The sequence below is a fragment of the Sturnira hondurensis genome, unplaced genomic scaffold (genome assembly GCF_014824575.4).
Source record: "Sturnira hondurensis isolate 20B ecotype Veracruz unplaced genomic scaffold, ASM1482457v3 Scaffold0019996, whole genome shotgun sequence".
NCBI lineage: Eukaryota > Metazoa > Chordata > Mammalia > Chiroptera > Phyllostomidae > Sturnira > Sturnira hondurensis.
In genome coordinates, this window is record NW_028092627.1 from 952208 (window position 1) to 967328 (window position 15121).

General features: G+C 40.8%; 1 pseudogene; it reads right to left on the reverse strand.

Moving 5' to 3' along the window:
- Positions 1–3647: 3647 nt before the first annotated feature.
- Positions 3648–9659, reverse strand: LOC118974945 (14-3-3 protein zeta/delta-like; annotated as a pseudogene).
- Between the last annotated feature and the right edge of the window lie 5462 nt (positions 9660–15121).

Consider the following 15121-nt stretch of genomic DNA (forward strand, 5'->3'; position numbering starts at 1 on the left):
CCAAATCAACAGCTCCCTCCCCTGCCAAACAGGGAGGACAAAGTGGCACCAGGATGGACCAGGATGCTCGAAGTTGCTGGAGGAAATAAAGACAAAGTGTGAGACACACAGGAGCAGTGTTTACCCTCTGGGATTCTGGACAGCAGGTAGGTCATTACCAGAGAAATTGGGGAGCTGGGTGACACCTGAAGAAGGGACAAAAGTTGGGCCTTGATGGATCCTGACCTGAATAGTCTCTGGTATGATTGGAACGTTGGGCTGTGTGAGAGGCCAGGCGCTTGTTAAGAGCGGCAGGCTTGAACAGGAGAATTTTATTTAAAAAAAAAAAAGCTCTCAGTCACTGTTTAAACAACTCTACCACAGCCACCAACTTTGTCGCCCCAGTCACACCTCCACAGTTGCCTCGGCAATGTCCCAGTGGTCCCTGGCACAACTGTGGCCATTCCCCTGCTGTGCACAGTACAGCTGGCTTGCTAAGAGGAAGGAGGAGACCCCTATACCCCGGCACCCCACCCACACATAGAGGAGAGCAGCAGGGCTCAGGGAGTTAGCTGTCTCCAGAAAGACTTAACTCGGTGGAGGAGCTAACTACCCTGAAGATTTCAAGAGTGTCTAGCACCTAGGACAGCAAAGAGAGAGAAGGTGGTGAGTTGCCCCTAATTAATGCACCTCAAGGACAGTACAAGTGGAGGATTAAAGGCACCAGCCTGGTGTTGATGGGCAGTGGGGGCCTGCAGTGCATGGAGGACCTGGAGTAGAGGTTGGGTAACTGTGAATATTGAGGCCCAGACCTGGCCCCCATCTTCTCAAAACCATAAGAAGGGAGAAAAGCAAAACCCACTGTCCCTCAGCCTGCAGCATGCAGAAAGACCAGCAGAACTCACTTGGCAACTTTCTTGGGCTTGGTGGATTTAAAGTCAACAGGAGGCTTTTTTTTCTACCCAAGTGAGACAATAAGGCCTGGAGCTACAAAAGGACCAGAGTTAGACCCAAAAAGGGAAAACAATGCTAACCCCCAAAACTGAGAAAAATTTTACTTTGCTATTCCAGAGAACTTGCATGTTATTGCTTATTTATGTTATTATTACTATTTTCATTATTTTTACCTCTTTTATTTTATTAGTACTTTTTCTCTTCTTTCTGTTTATTTTTATTTGTATTATTGGTTTGTTTAATTGCATTTTTTGGTTTTCCTTGTTCTTTCTTTCATAGTGTATTTAATTTTCCTTTTTTCACTTCACTTGTGTTCTAATAGCACACTACTCTAGCTCATGAACTTCCTATTGTTGTGATTCAGATAATATAGTTATTGTCATATTATTGTTGTCCCAGCATCATTGTAAATAATTATTGTTCCATACAATTTGTAAATTGTATGGAACAACAGCACCCCTCCCAGATCTTAGCCCATTTTACTATCTTCCAGAGCTTTATTATTGTTGTGGTTAACTCTATTCTCTCACATACTATGCCTATTTTCTATCCCTTACTCTCACTATATCTCATAATGTGACCTCCCACAAGCTCTCTGTTTTCTGGATTCAGCTCATAATCCTTCCCCCTCTAACAAGAGACTTATTTCTTTTCCACCTTTTTCCCCCTCCATTGCACTTTTATTTGAATGTAATGTTTGCAACAATTGTCCCAAAGGGCTGATAGTTCCCAATTAATCTGAAGTCATAATAAAACAAGCAAAAACTAGTATTTGAAATTTTGGTTTCCCACTTTTATTATCAAGACTCACTGCCTCCCATGATCAAATATTTATTGAGATTTACAGTGTACCAGGCACAATAGAACATACAAGAAAACATTGTCTCTGCTCTTGAGGGGTTTACATTCTAAAAGAAAAAAAATACACCTCTTTAAAATGGTTTTTTGTTTGGTGTTTTTGAAAGGTACCAGGAAAATAGTCTGCAGGGTAAGCTTTCGGTATAACTTAGCCTCATTATTTAAAGAAGAGAGGAAGAAGGAGGATCTTAAAGCAGCCAACGGCAGATCTTTCAGGATGGTAGATTCTTACAGGGAGGTAACACAACTTCCTCAACTAAGAAGACTTGCTACAGTAAATAGGGTGGAAGAAATAGTTTGTAGGATGCAAGCAAAGAAAGTAAGGTATCTTTAGACATTGAGTAGAGCCAGAAAGATCATGTGGCCTTTTCCCCCAAGTATATGGCCACCAAGTAGGAATGGTTGCTGACAAGACAAAAGGCTAAAAAAGGTAATCCTGTGCACCTGACAAATAGAAAGGCAGGCTATAGAGTATCGAGAAATTCTTAGAAACAAAAGTGATTTGGAAGCACAGAACTTAGTTAATGCTACCTGATGTCACAGTGGGCCAAGAACATTGTGACTTCCAAAGTTAAAAAAAGCCATATACTAAAATTTTAAATGGAACACATTGCCTTTTCTTCAATCAATCCCACCTCTAAAAACAAACAAAAAAACCCAAACTATCTTCTTTTTCCCACAGGGTTGGTGGTGGGAAGGAGCATGAGCTGTGGTTAGAAACAGTAGTTCTATCAGTAGTATTTTGTGGTTATGATAAACTTTGTATATCAACTTGGTAAAGCCCATTAGCTGCCAAGAGGGAATAAAGAATAAATTTTCAAAAATGTACAATTTCATTGACAGTAGTTTTAGAACCAAAAGACTAATTTACATGAAAAGCTGTAGAGTAGTTGAAAAGTCCATTCACAAAACTTTTATTCCACTTACATGAACTTAATGTATATTTATGCTTAGATTATTCATGAAAATTCCATAAGACATTAATAAAGCTAGCCCTCATGTCAAGTTTTTTTCCCTGTTAATTATTTTTACAGCACATGCATGTTAGGGAAGTATAAAAAATCCACAAAAGCAAAAAAAAAAACCCACAAAAACTAAAAACAGTTAAATACATGGGTTTTTGTTTGTTTTACTGCTATGCTTGGTATAAAGTAATGAATATCAAGCAGTTTATTTTACTGCATCTTTACTTGTAAATTTGTTCTTCAGTTTCCTAAAACACTTAAATGCAAATAGAATTAGTGTAGCAAAAATAATAAAAGCAAACAGCAGGTGACTTTACAAATAATGGAATGTGAACCATTTCTGCCCTTATCCAGAGTAAGCTGGTTTGCAACTAAAGGAACACTTCTGCAGCTGTAGTTAAAGGAGTGCACATTGAGATTGAGTATTCCAGTTACACACATGGTTCAACATATATTATCCATGGGACATCCATTTCTACTACAGACTTCTAAGTGCCCCAAAACTTTAAGTACCCACAACAACTACATCTGTGACTGGAACCAATTATTCCTTTTATTCCCCACCAATACAAACCAATATGTGGGCACTTTTCTTTGCTTAGACATGGAAGCAATTTTAGCACTGGCTCTTGTGAAACTACAATGTACCAAAAGTACTATGCCAAACATTTATAATAACTTGTATAAAAATTCCATATCCCCATATTGGCCACCTCAAGATGAAAACATAACTCACTAAATATTAACTGACTCTGCTCTCCTAATATTAAACATTAAAACCATGTAGAAAATACAGAAATTCAAATAGAGTTAACATAAATTTGTTATGAATCATGGACAAAAAGCTATTTGTGGGACAGCAAGGATGAAAAATGTCCTACTGTGTAAATTTTAAAATGAAGCAGACAAAAGTTTCAAGGCCAGTTCATTTTCTCCTCCTTCTCCTGCTTCAGCTTTTTCTCCTTGTATATCCAATGTCCACCATGTCAAGTTGTCTCTCAGTAATTGCATTACTAGCATGCTGTCTTTGTATGACTCTTCACTTAATGTATCAAGTTCAGCAATGGCTCCATCAAAAGCTGTCTTTGCAAGACAGCAGGCTTTCTCTGGGAATATCAGAATCTCATAATAGAACACAATGAAGTTAAGGGCCAGACCCAATTTGATAGATGTGTTGGCTGCATTTCCTTTTTGCTTATTTCAAAAGCTTCTTGGTATGCTTGTTGTGACTAATACACAGTCCTTTTCTTCTCATTGCCAGCAGCAACCTCAACCAAGTAACAGTAGTAGTTCCTTTGATTTTCAAACAGAAGACTTTGCTCTCTTCTTATGAAGCATTGGGGATCAAGAACTTTTCCAAGAGGGACAAGACATCATTGCAGATATCTCTTAGCTCAGTCTCAAACTTTTCTCTGTATTCTCAAGCCATCTGCTGTTTTTTCTCAGCACCTTCTGTCTTTTGCTCAACACTTGAGATGAATCTCCAAGATGACATACGGGCTCCTACAACATTCTTATAAGCAACTGAGAGAACACTCCTCTACTCATTTGGCTCCTCAGTTATGGACTTTATGCAAGCTGCCATGTCATCATATTGCTCAGCCTGCTTGGCCAGCTTGACCTTGTGCATCAGCTCTTTTTTTTTACCATCTCTGGATGTTCTATCTCCCTAATGGATGGCAGCAGAAGTAGTGGGGCTCATAGACAATAAAGGGTAGCAGCAGCAGTGGCAGTGAGTCTGAGAATGTCTTATCCACCTTTCATAAAAAGTGGCTAGTTGGGTAAAATATCATGGTTAACAGTATACTTATCCAAAGGATCTCCTATCTCTTCCCTGTCTCAGTACTTTAAATCTCACAGAATACACTCCTGCTGTCACAATCAATTTTTCCTTCCCATTTCAACTGATCACATAAAATAGTTGGTGAGAGCTGTGAACATCACTATACCTGCTGGAAGAGAGAACCCACTAACAAAGGAGCCACCAACAGATAATAATGGAAGACAGTGAAGGAGGGAGTGGAAGCCACAATAATCTCCACCCAGGCTCAATCTGGAATTACAACTAATGGTGGAGAAATTACCCAGAAAAAAACAACAAAATAATAACAAGAGAGAAGCCTCAAAACCTCGGACACACAGAAGAACCAGTTTCACACAACCTTTCCACATCTACACAACAGCATACAAGATGTGGTGGATGGAGTGACACTCAGCCAACCAGCAGGAAGGAAGGGCTCGCCAAAGAAGTACCCAACAACAATCAAAACCCAAAGACATCTAGAGAGCCAACATAAACAACAGCCCAAGAGCAGCAAGCTCAGAAGATCAAGAAGACTGCATCACTGAATCTCATAGGTATCCTACCATACAAGTTAACACCACAAATGCAGGGAGTCAGAACCGATCAATTTAAGAAGCAGAGGCTAACAGAAGAGTCCCACAAACAATAAGAAGACAAAGAAACAAACCCCAAATGAAATGAAAAAAGGAAGCCTCAAGAAGAATGCTAAATGAAATAGAGACAAGTCAAATATCAGATAGTGAGCTCAGAGCAATCCTTATAAGGAAGCTCAATGATCTCACTGAGAATTACCAAAAACTACAGGAAAACTATGATGAACTCACTGCAAATTATATCAACATGAAAAAAGAAAATAGAAACTATCAACAAGGGCTAAGAAGGAATGAAGAGTACAGTTTCTGAACTGAAGAATGCCGTAGAAGGAATCACAAGCAGGCCAGATGAAGCAGAGGATTCAATCAGCTAGCTTGAGGACAAAGTAGAAAAAAACTCAAGAAATAGCAAGAAAATGAAAAAAGACTCAGAAAGAATAAAGAGGTGTTAAGGGAACTGCAGGGCAACATGAAGCATAATAATATCCATAAAATAAGGGTACAAAAAGGTGAAGAAGAAGAGCAAGGGATAGAACCTACTTGAAAAAGTAATGATGGAAAACTTTCCTAATTTGAGAAGACAAAAAGTCACAAAAATTTAGTAAACAAGCATCCCAATCAAGAGGAACCCAAACAGGTCCACTTCAAGACACATCACAATGAATGGCAAAATTCAAAAACAATGAGAGATTCTTGAATACAGCAAGGGAAAAATAGGAACTAACATACCAGGGAGCCCAATAAGGCCAGCACCTGACTTCTCAGTGGAAATTCTAGAAGCCAAAAGGGCATGGCAAAAAATATTTCAAGTAATAAAAAACAAAGGCCTGCAACCAAGACTACTCTACCCAGCAAGGCTCTCAATTTAAATGGAAGGTGAAATAAGTGATTTCTCATACAAAAAAAGGTAAAATAATACTCTGCCACAAAACCAACACTGAAAGGTATGCTAAAGGGACTGCTTTAAGAAAACAAAGAACAAGAGTGATGGAAAGAGGAAAACAGGTATGAAGGAAGTAAAATGGCAATGAATAAGTACCTATCAATAATCTCCTTAGCCCCACCTCCACCCCTTTGCAAAGGAGAACAGCAGGGCTAAGGAATTTAGCAGTCCCTAGAAAGATTCAATTTAGTGAGGGAGCTGAACTACCCTGAAGAGACTTTGAGAGTGCCTAGCACCTAGGACAGCAAAGAACAAGAAGGTGGTGTTTGAGTTGCTCCTTATTGGTGCACCTCAAAAAAAACACACCTGGAGGACTGAAGGTGTAGGCCTAGAACAGAAGGACACTAGAGGTGGAAGCAAACTGAGAAACTCCACTGGAGGCTGGGCAACTGTGCACAGTGCAGCCCATACCTGGACCCAGTTGCTGTAAAGCCATAGGAATGGAGAAAAGCAAAATGAAAACCCTCTCAGCCTGATGCAGACACAAAGATCAGCAGAGAGAGGAACACAGGTATGAAGAAAGTGAAATGGCAATGAATAAGTATCACAATAACCTTAAACATAAATTGAATAAATGTTTCATTTAAAAAACATAAAATAGCTGAATGGATAAGAAATCATGACCCACATTTATGCTGCTACAAGAAACCATCATAGAACAACAATAACAAAAAACCTACACAGACTGAAAATAAAGGACTCTAAACAAATATCCCCAGCAAATGGACAGGGGAAAGAAGCTGGGTTAGTAATAATCACATCAGAAAATAGATGTCAAAAGAAGGACCGTAAAAAGAGACCCAGAAGGTTACTTTATAATATTCAAGAGAACAATCCATCAAGAAGACATAAACATTGTAAATATAGATGCACCCAAACACATAAGGAAAATCTTGGAGGACTCCAAGAAAAATATTGACAGCAACAAAATCTTAGGGGATTTCAGCACCCCACTATAAAATGTGGATACATCTTCTAAACAAAATATCAACAAATATATTGTAGCATTGAACAATGCCCTAGATCAAATGGACTTAACTGACATGTAGAACCTTTCATCCTAAAATACACATTGTTTTCAAATGTGCATGGGACATTTTCAATGACAGACGGCATGATAAGAAAAAAAAAACAAGCCTCAACAAATTCAAGAAAATTGAAATCACATCAAGCATTTCTCTGACCACAAGGGACTGAAACTAGAAACCAACCTCAAGGAAAAAACTAAAACACATGGAAACTCATGGAGATTGAATAGCATGCTATTAAACAGTGAATGGGTGAAGAATGACATCAAGAAACAAATCAAAAAGCTTCTGGAAATAAATGAAAATGAACTCACAATAATCCAAAACTTATGGGACACAGTGAAGGAAGCCCTGAAAGGAAAGTTCATAGTGATACAGTGTACTTTAAAAAGAGAGAAACATTTCATATAAACAATCTAACCCTACAACTACTGGAACTGGAGGAACAACAACACAGCACAAAGCAAGTAGAAGGAAAGAACCAAAATCAGAGCAGAATTAAACAACATAGCCACTAAAACCACAAATCTAAGGATAAATAAATCCACAAGCTGGTTCCTTGAAAAGGTTAACAAAATGGGCAAGCTTTTAAGCAGGCTCATCAAGAGAAAAAGAGAGAGGACCAAAATAAACACAATCAGAAATGAAAGAGGAGATATTGCAACTGATATCGCAGAAATACAAAGGATTGTAAGAAATTACTGTAAAGAACTATATGCCAAGAAATTTGAAAACCTAGCTGAAATGGACAAATTTCTGGAAAAATATAATCTTCTAAAACTGATTGAAGAAGCAGAAAGCCTGAACACACCAATAACACCTGGCAAAACTGAAGCAGTAATCAAAAAACTTCCAGCATACAAAAGCCCTGTACCAGAAGGTTTGAGAGAAGAATTTTACAAAGTATTTAAGGAGGTCCTAACCTCTCTCCTTCACAGACTATTCCAAAAAATTTAAGAAGATGAAAGACTCCCAAACACTTTTTATGAAGCCAGTATCATCCTAATTCCAAAACCAGGTAAAGGCACAACAAAGAAATAAAATCAGGCCAATATCTCTGATAAACAAAGACACTAAAATCCTCAACAAAATATTGGCAAACCATATCCAGCAATACATTATGAAGATTATACACCATGATCAAGTGAAATTCATCCCAGGAATGCAAGGATGGTACAATATGCACAAATCAATAAACATAATACCTCACACAAACAAAAGGAAAAACAAAAATCACATGATCATAGCAATAGATGTGAGAAAAGCATTTGATAAGGTGCAACACTCACTTATAATAAAAACACAGCAAAATGGGAATAAAGGGAGCATTCCTCCACACAATAAAGGCCATATATGAGAGACCAAAAGCCAACATCATACTCAATGTTCAAAAACCAAAGTTTTCACACTAAGATCAGAAAAAAGATGAGCATGTCTGCTTTTAACATTGTATGGGAAGTGCTAGCCACAGCAATCAGACAAGAAAAAGAAATATCAGGCATCCAAATTGAAAAAGAGGAAGTAAAACTGTCATTGCTTGCAGATGAAATGATAGTGTACATAGGAAATATTATAGACTCCACCAGAAAACTACTCAACCTAACAAGTAAATTTGTCAAAACAGTAGGATACAAAGTCAATATTCAAAAATCAAAGGTATCTTTGTACAACAAAAATGAAATGTCAGAAACATAAATTAGAAAAAAAAAACCATTTGATATAGCAACAAGAAAAATAAGGTGCCTAGGAATGAACCTAACCAAAGAAGTAAAAGACCTGTACTCAGAAAACTACACAACACTGAAGAAAGAAATTAACAAAGACAAAAACAAACAGAAGCATATACCATGTTCAGTGGTTGGAAGAATTAACACCATTTAAATATCCATACTACCCAAAGAAAATGTATACCTTAAATGCAATACCTATTAAAGTACCAAAGACATATTTCACAGATATAGAACAAACACTTCAATAATTTATGTGGAACCATAAATGACCCTGAATATTTACAGCAATTTTGAGAAAGAAGAACAAAAAAGGAGGGATCATAATACCCGATATCAAACTGTATTACAAAGCCACTATAATCAAAACAGCCAGGTATTGGCATAAGAACAGACACACAGATCAATGAAACATATTAGAAAACCCAGAAATAAAGAAAAGGCTCTATGGTCAATTACTATTTGACAAAGGGGGCAGAAGCATAAAGGAAGTCAAATTACCTTCTTCATCAAATAGTGTTGGGAAATCTGGACAGCAGCATAGAAAACTTATGAAGATTGAACAGCATGCTATTAAGCCATGAAGAGGTTAAGAATGGATCAAGGAAAAAAATCAAACTTTTCTGGAAACAAATGAAAGTGAACACACAACAGTCCAAAACTTACGAGGATTAACTTTTCTTTCTTCTAGCCTTCCTTCTACTCCTCAGGCAGCCTCCCTTAATCCTGCTGTCCTCTGGTCTCAGACAAAGCTTACCCTTGCCACGTGGGTCTCTGCAGGATTATCATTCCCTGGCAAGTCCTCCATTGGCACCCTTGAAAACAGCCATGCAACACTCTATCACATCACCTCATTTTAATGCTGTCCATTTCAGTATTTTCCTTGCTTATCTACTTGCTTATTAGACACATCCCAAAGCACTTCCACATACACACATGCTAGAGATAAGCTTCATAAGAGCTGAGGTCTTATCATTTTATATCCCAGGGCCTGGAAGAGTACATGCTCACAATTGGTGACCCACAGATATCTATGTAATAATAAATAAATAAATAAATTTACATAGATAATATTTGGTGCTAAGTGAATAACATCCTGCACAATCAAGAAGAGAGAATCTAACCAGAGAAGGAAGAGAATCAAGAGAAACCTTTATTGAACATGGGAAAAGGAAGTTTTTCAATGAATAAACTGATCATAGCATCACACGCTGCCAAAGGGACCTTGTAAGGGCCCAAAGATATCCACAGCTTTTACAAGATAGGAAATGTGATGGATGTGATGGAGAGGTCATAGGCAGCAGGTGTGGTCAGCTGAGATTCAGGAGTCAGTGTGGGTGTATATGGGTGGAGCAGGTGGGTGATGACATCTGGGCAAAGGGAGATTTTCTCTTGAAGGCTGGCTTTTGGACTGAGTGGAGGAAATAAAAGAGGAGAAGTGCCTGAAAGTATACAGCAAGGAACTAGAACTGGATTTGTCAGAGATTTACAGAAATATATGGGTGCTCCAGACAGGGTAATAATTTGTCCCTCCTTCAAACTGATGTCTATTCCATGCGTACTTCAAGGTTAGGTCCAGGGCTGCATAAGGGAAGAATTAAGAAGGAGTCATGTGGCCTGGCCTCTCCTCTAGATTCTAAGCACGTTAGTTCTGACCCCAAATGAGCACTCCACACTCACATAGCAAAGGGAAAAGCCAGTAGAAAATTGAGCAACCACCCCAATAGGTGATTGAAGAATTAATCATCTGTTGCTACTCAAATATGCCATGCACAGCTGTCTCAAACTTGCCACACTTCCAGTGATATTTCAGCACTCACCTTAGACTGACATCCAGGCAGCTGCCCAGTCTTAATTTAGCTGCACACTGGGGTCTGGCTGTCTGCCAGTCTCTCTATTATGCTTCCCCATATCGCAAACGGAAAGGAGCTTTTTTATACTGCTGTAGTTAATGTGAAGCTATTGTTGGGTTGAAGAGAGGAGATGTGCATTTCCCACATCTAAAGCAGTAGTTAAGGGTCAGCTTTGTGCCCAGTCTTGCCTTAGAAGCTTGCTATGCTGAGATTTGAAATGGTGGGGAATTTGATTAATTAACATTCAATCAGGTTTCAATTGTTGTTCTGACCCCAAGAAGGCGCAGGGAGAGGGGACACCTAAAATTTGACCTCTCAGTACACTCCAATTCTTCCTTTCTCAGAGATACCCTGAATATCTGATAAATCTTTGTATCCCTCAAGTTTTAACAGTCAACTCTCAAAAACTGTGTGGTCAGTGAGTGATAGAAAAGTGCTCCCACAGGGATACCTGAGGTGGTCTGGTCATTTAAGTTAGGTTATAGGAATGAGTAGCAGGAGGGGCTAAGAACATCCACATATGAAAGACCAAACCAAAAGACAACGAAAAGTCTCGTGGGAGCTTCAAACACATTCTGAGAAAGGAACCATGTCCTAAGCACAAGACAAAAAGGAAGAAATGAGCTAAGGTGTTCTGGGAAGAGTCCAGGGAAAGAGAGGCAGACACAGAAAATCTGCAGCATCCACAAGGAAACAGAATAGAAGGGCAAGGAAGGTGGGACTGGGCAATAAGCAAAGTGTAGGTGGCCTCATAGCAGGCACAGCTAATCCCAAACATTTCCAAAAAGACATCCATTTTTAGCAGGTTTTGAGAAAATTAAGAATTACAAATTGACCCAGAGGCAGCAGAGGATTATTGGGAAGAGGGAAAGATATGAAGTATCAAAAAAATCAAATAGCACTCTATGTGCTCTGGTAGTCTGGAGCAAACCTGTCCCACTGAAGACAGTTTGCTTCTGGAAACTTCTTTGAAGGATGAAGCTGCAGTCCTGCCATTTTTGATCATTTAAAACCAGACTGGTCAGAGCCTCAAGCATGAACCATGGTGAGCAGAACCAGCAAGGGAAATAAATGTATTTAAATGTGTCTAGGATAGATTCAATGGGATCTGTAATAAACTTTAAAGATTTGTGATTTATCACTTTTAGCACTCTTACGAGGACCTCCTCCAGAGACTTCATGAGGAGGTACCCCACTCAAATGCAGTCTCAGGACCATTGAACTATTTTCATGCATCTCAACCCTTACCCAACTCATCCTGAGCTCTAAGGGTGAAGAGCTCACCCACTCAGAGGTGAGGGGCTGAGGAAAGCTTAATGCTTTTCCCAATGAAAGGAAAGCAAGCAGAATGTCATCCCCCCCAACCAGAGCACTCAGAACACTCAGCTCCCCATTTTAAAGATTGTCTGGCTGAGTACTGGAATATTGATGTTTCCTGTCATCCTATCTCACTCCCACTTCACATGGTTCTTCAGATCCCTGAGCAATAAGATCTAGATGCTGGAAGTCTGCCACCACATGCCAGAAAGAACCCACAGTGCTAAAGAGAGGCTCTGATAGACATCAGAGGAAAGGGGAGTCTGACTTGGAATAATAAGTGACACCTCTGGATAAGGTATTGCTAATGGAGGGGGAGCCAGAAGAGTCCACAAGATCCTGAGGCAGGAGGGAGCTCCTGTGCCCAGGCCTCTTCCCTCTCTGACCACAGCAGCTCCTCTTCCCAAACCACCCCTTTGCAGGCCTGAGCTCAAAATGGGAAGCTAACAAAGCCATTTCCTCACAATGACCAGTGTGAGGAAGGTGTTGACCATAGCAAACTTCCAAGAGTACTTCCCACAGTGGTTCACACACAGCTAGAAGTTGGGACACAGCCTCCTTCTTCAAGTGTGCGCAGACCCTATCCAGTGTGAAGGAACAGTCCAACAACCTCTGGGGAAAAGTCTGTCAGATTTAGCAAATAACACAGAATGTCTAGTCCAATTTGAATTTCAGATAAATAATGAATAATTAATTAATATAAGTATGTCCCAAATATCACTGAGATAGACTTATGCTAAACAATTATTGTTTACTTGAAATTCAGGTTTAACCAGGCACCTACATTTTATTTAGTAGCCCTGTCCCTGGACCTTCTATGAGCTGTGACATCCTGAAACAGAGGCTAATCAAGGGGAAAATAATTCCCTAGCAGCCAGAGCTCAACCTGCTGTCCCAACACTTTCACCTGGGCTGTGAAAGGTCCATTGGGTCTCTATGCTCCCCAGGAAACTCAGGGCCACAGCCTCAGCTCCCACACACCCCAAATGAAGCACAGTGGCTACCTCCAGAGATCCCTGTCTCCCAATTTCCAGGCCAAGTTCACTGGCAGGGCTGCTCACTAGCAGATTGAAGCCAGTCCAAATCTCAGTCATGTCCCCACCCCACCCCTACCCTGATAGTCTGAGAATGAGCTTCCTAGTGAGAAAGCTCATTCATCTGCACTCTTTATTTGTAGTTAATTTGCTCTCTCTCAGCCTGGGTCCAGATGTTTTGAGTGAAAGAAAGACAACTTCCTATCCTATGCTTTTGATTCCAATCTAGAACATTTCCCTTTAAACCAGGAGCAAGGGAAAAGTTGAATACTTACCCTTCTCTTTGACCCTCTCAAAGATACCCCAAATTGCTATCTATACCCCAATAACAAGGGTCTCCAGAATGCTGGAAGGGGAGCCTCAGCTCCATTCTGCCACCTGTAGGTTTTATTACTCACTGCCCTTTTGTACTGCTTTGGCTCATGGAAGCTGGCACACCACTGATGGTTGCTAATGCGTGTCCTCTGCATAGGTTCTCAGCTGGCAGGTGGAAATACACGATTGCTTCATTTTTTCAAAAGATTTTTATTTATTTATCATTAGAGGGGAAGGGAAGGAGAGAAACATCAATGTATGGTTGCCTCTCGTGAGTCCCCCGCTGGGACCTGGCCTGCAACCCAGGCATGTGCCCTGACTGGGAATCGAACCCCAATCGTGTGGTTCGCAGGCCCGCGCTCAATCCACTGAGCTACGCCAGCCAGGGCACGATTACCTCATTTTTTGCAGAGCATCAACACCACATGCCAGCTCCTGGCTAAACAGCATAGCATATGGTTTGGCAGGGGATATGGGAGCTATGAGTCCACCTCCCCAACTCAGTTTAGATAGCAAAGACACCAAGGAACCTCATCAAGATGCTGGGAATCACTTCTGCCAAGATGGAGGCATAGGTAGAAACACTGTGCCTTCTCCCACAACCAAGTTTGAATACAACAAAGGTTTGGAGAAACAAAGACACAACCAAAGGACAGAAAATTGAATTATACGGAAGTCCGACTACATCTAACCATTCAACGAGGACGGTAAGAGGGGCAGAGCCAGCAGCGAGCAGGGTCGGGCAGGACAGATCCCCTGACCCAGGCGCGGAGGCAGCCCGGAACCAGTTGGGGTGCGGGGCAGACTGAGGGCGCATATTCGCGCACAGTGAGACAGACCACACAGGCCCCAGGGGGCGAGGGCTGACGGCGGTGGCACACTCGCGTGCAGTGGGACGAAACGCGTGGGCCCGGTGACGGCAGCAACTGCGGTACCTGTGAGGGCCGTGGCAGCAGGCGGCGGACAGGACGCCATAGTCCCTCTTTGACCCTTCCCCCACATACAGCATCACAACCCAGCGACTTAGTTGCCCTGCAATACCAGTGAGAGCCATTGTCCCTCTTTGACCCCGCCCCCACATACAGCGTCACAACCCAGCGACTTAGTTGCCCTGTTCTAGTGAACACTTTAGGGCTCTGATCCTGCTACAGAACAGGCACAAACACCCCGAAAGATGGTGCAAGAAGAACTCAAAGTCCCAGAGCCAATAACTCTAAGCGACCGAGAAATTGCCAGCCTCTCAGAAGCACAATTCAAGACACTATTTATCAGGATGCTCACAGAACTGGTAGATTATAGTCACAAATTAGAGGCACATATGAAGGCTAAACTAATTGAAATGAAGGGAGATGCACAGGAAACCAATAGCAATGGAAAGGAAACTGGGACTCAAATCAATGGAATGGACCAGAAGGAAGAACAAAACATCCGACCAGAAAGGAATGAAGAAATGAGAATGAAAAAAAATGAGGAGAGGCTTAGGAACCTCCAGGACATCTTTAAACGTTCCAACGTCCGGATTATAGGGGTACCAGAAGGGGGAAAGAAACAGCCACGAGTGGAAAACTTATTTGAACAAATAATAAAGGAGAACTTCCCCAGTCTGGCAAAGGAAATAGACTTCCAGGAAATCCAGGAAGCTCAGAGAGTCCCAAAGAAGTTGGACCCAAGAAGGAACACACCAAGGCACATCATAATTACATTAGCCAAGACTAAAATGAAGGAGAGAATCCTAGAAGCAGCAAGGGATA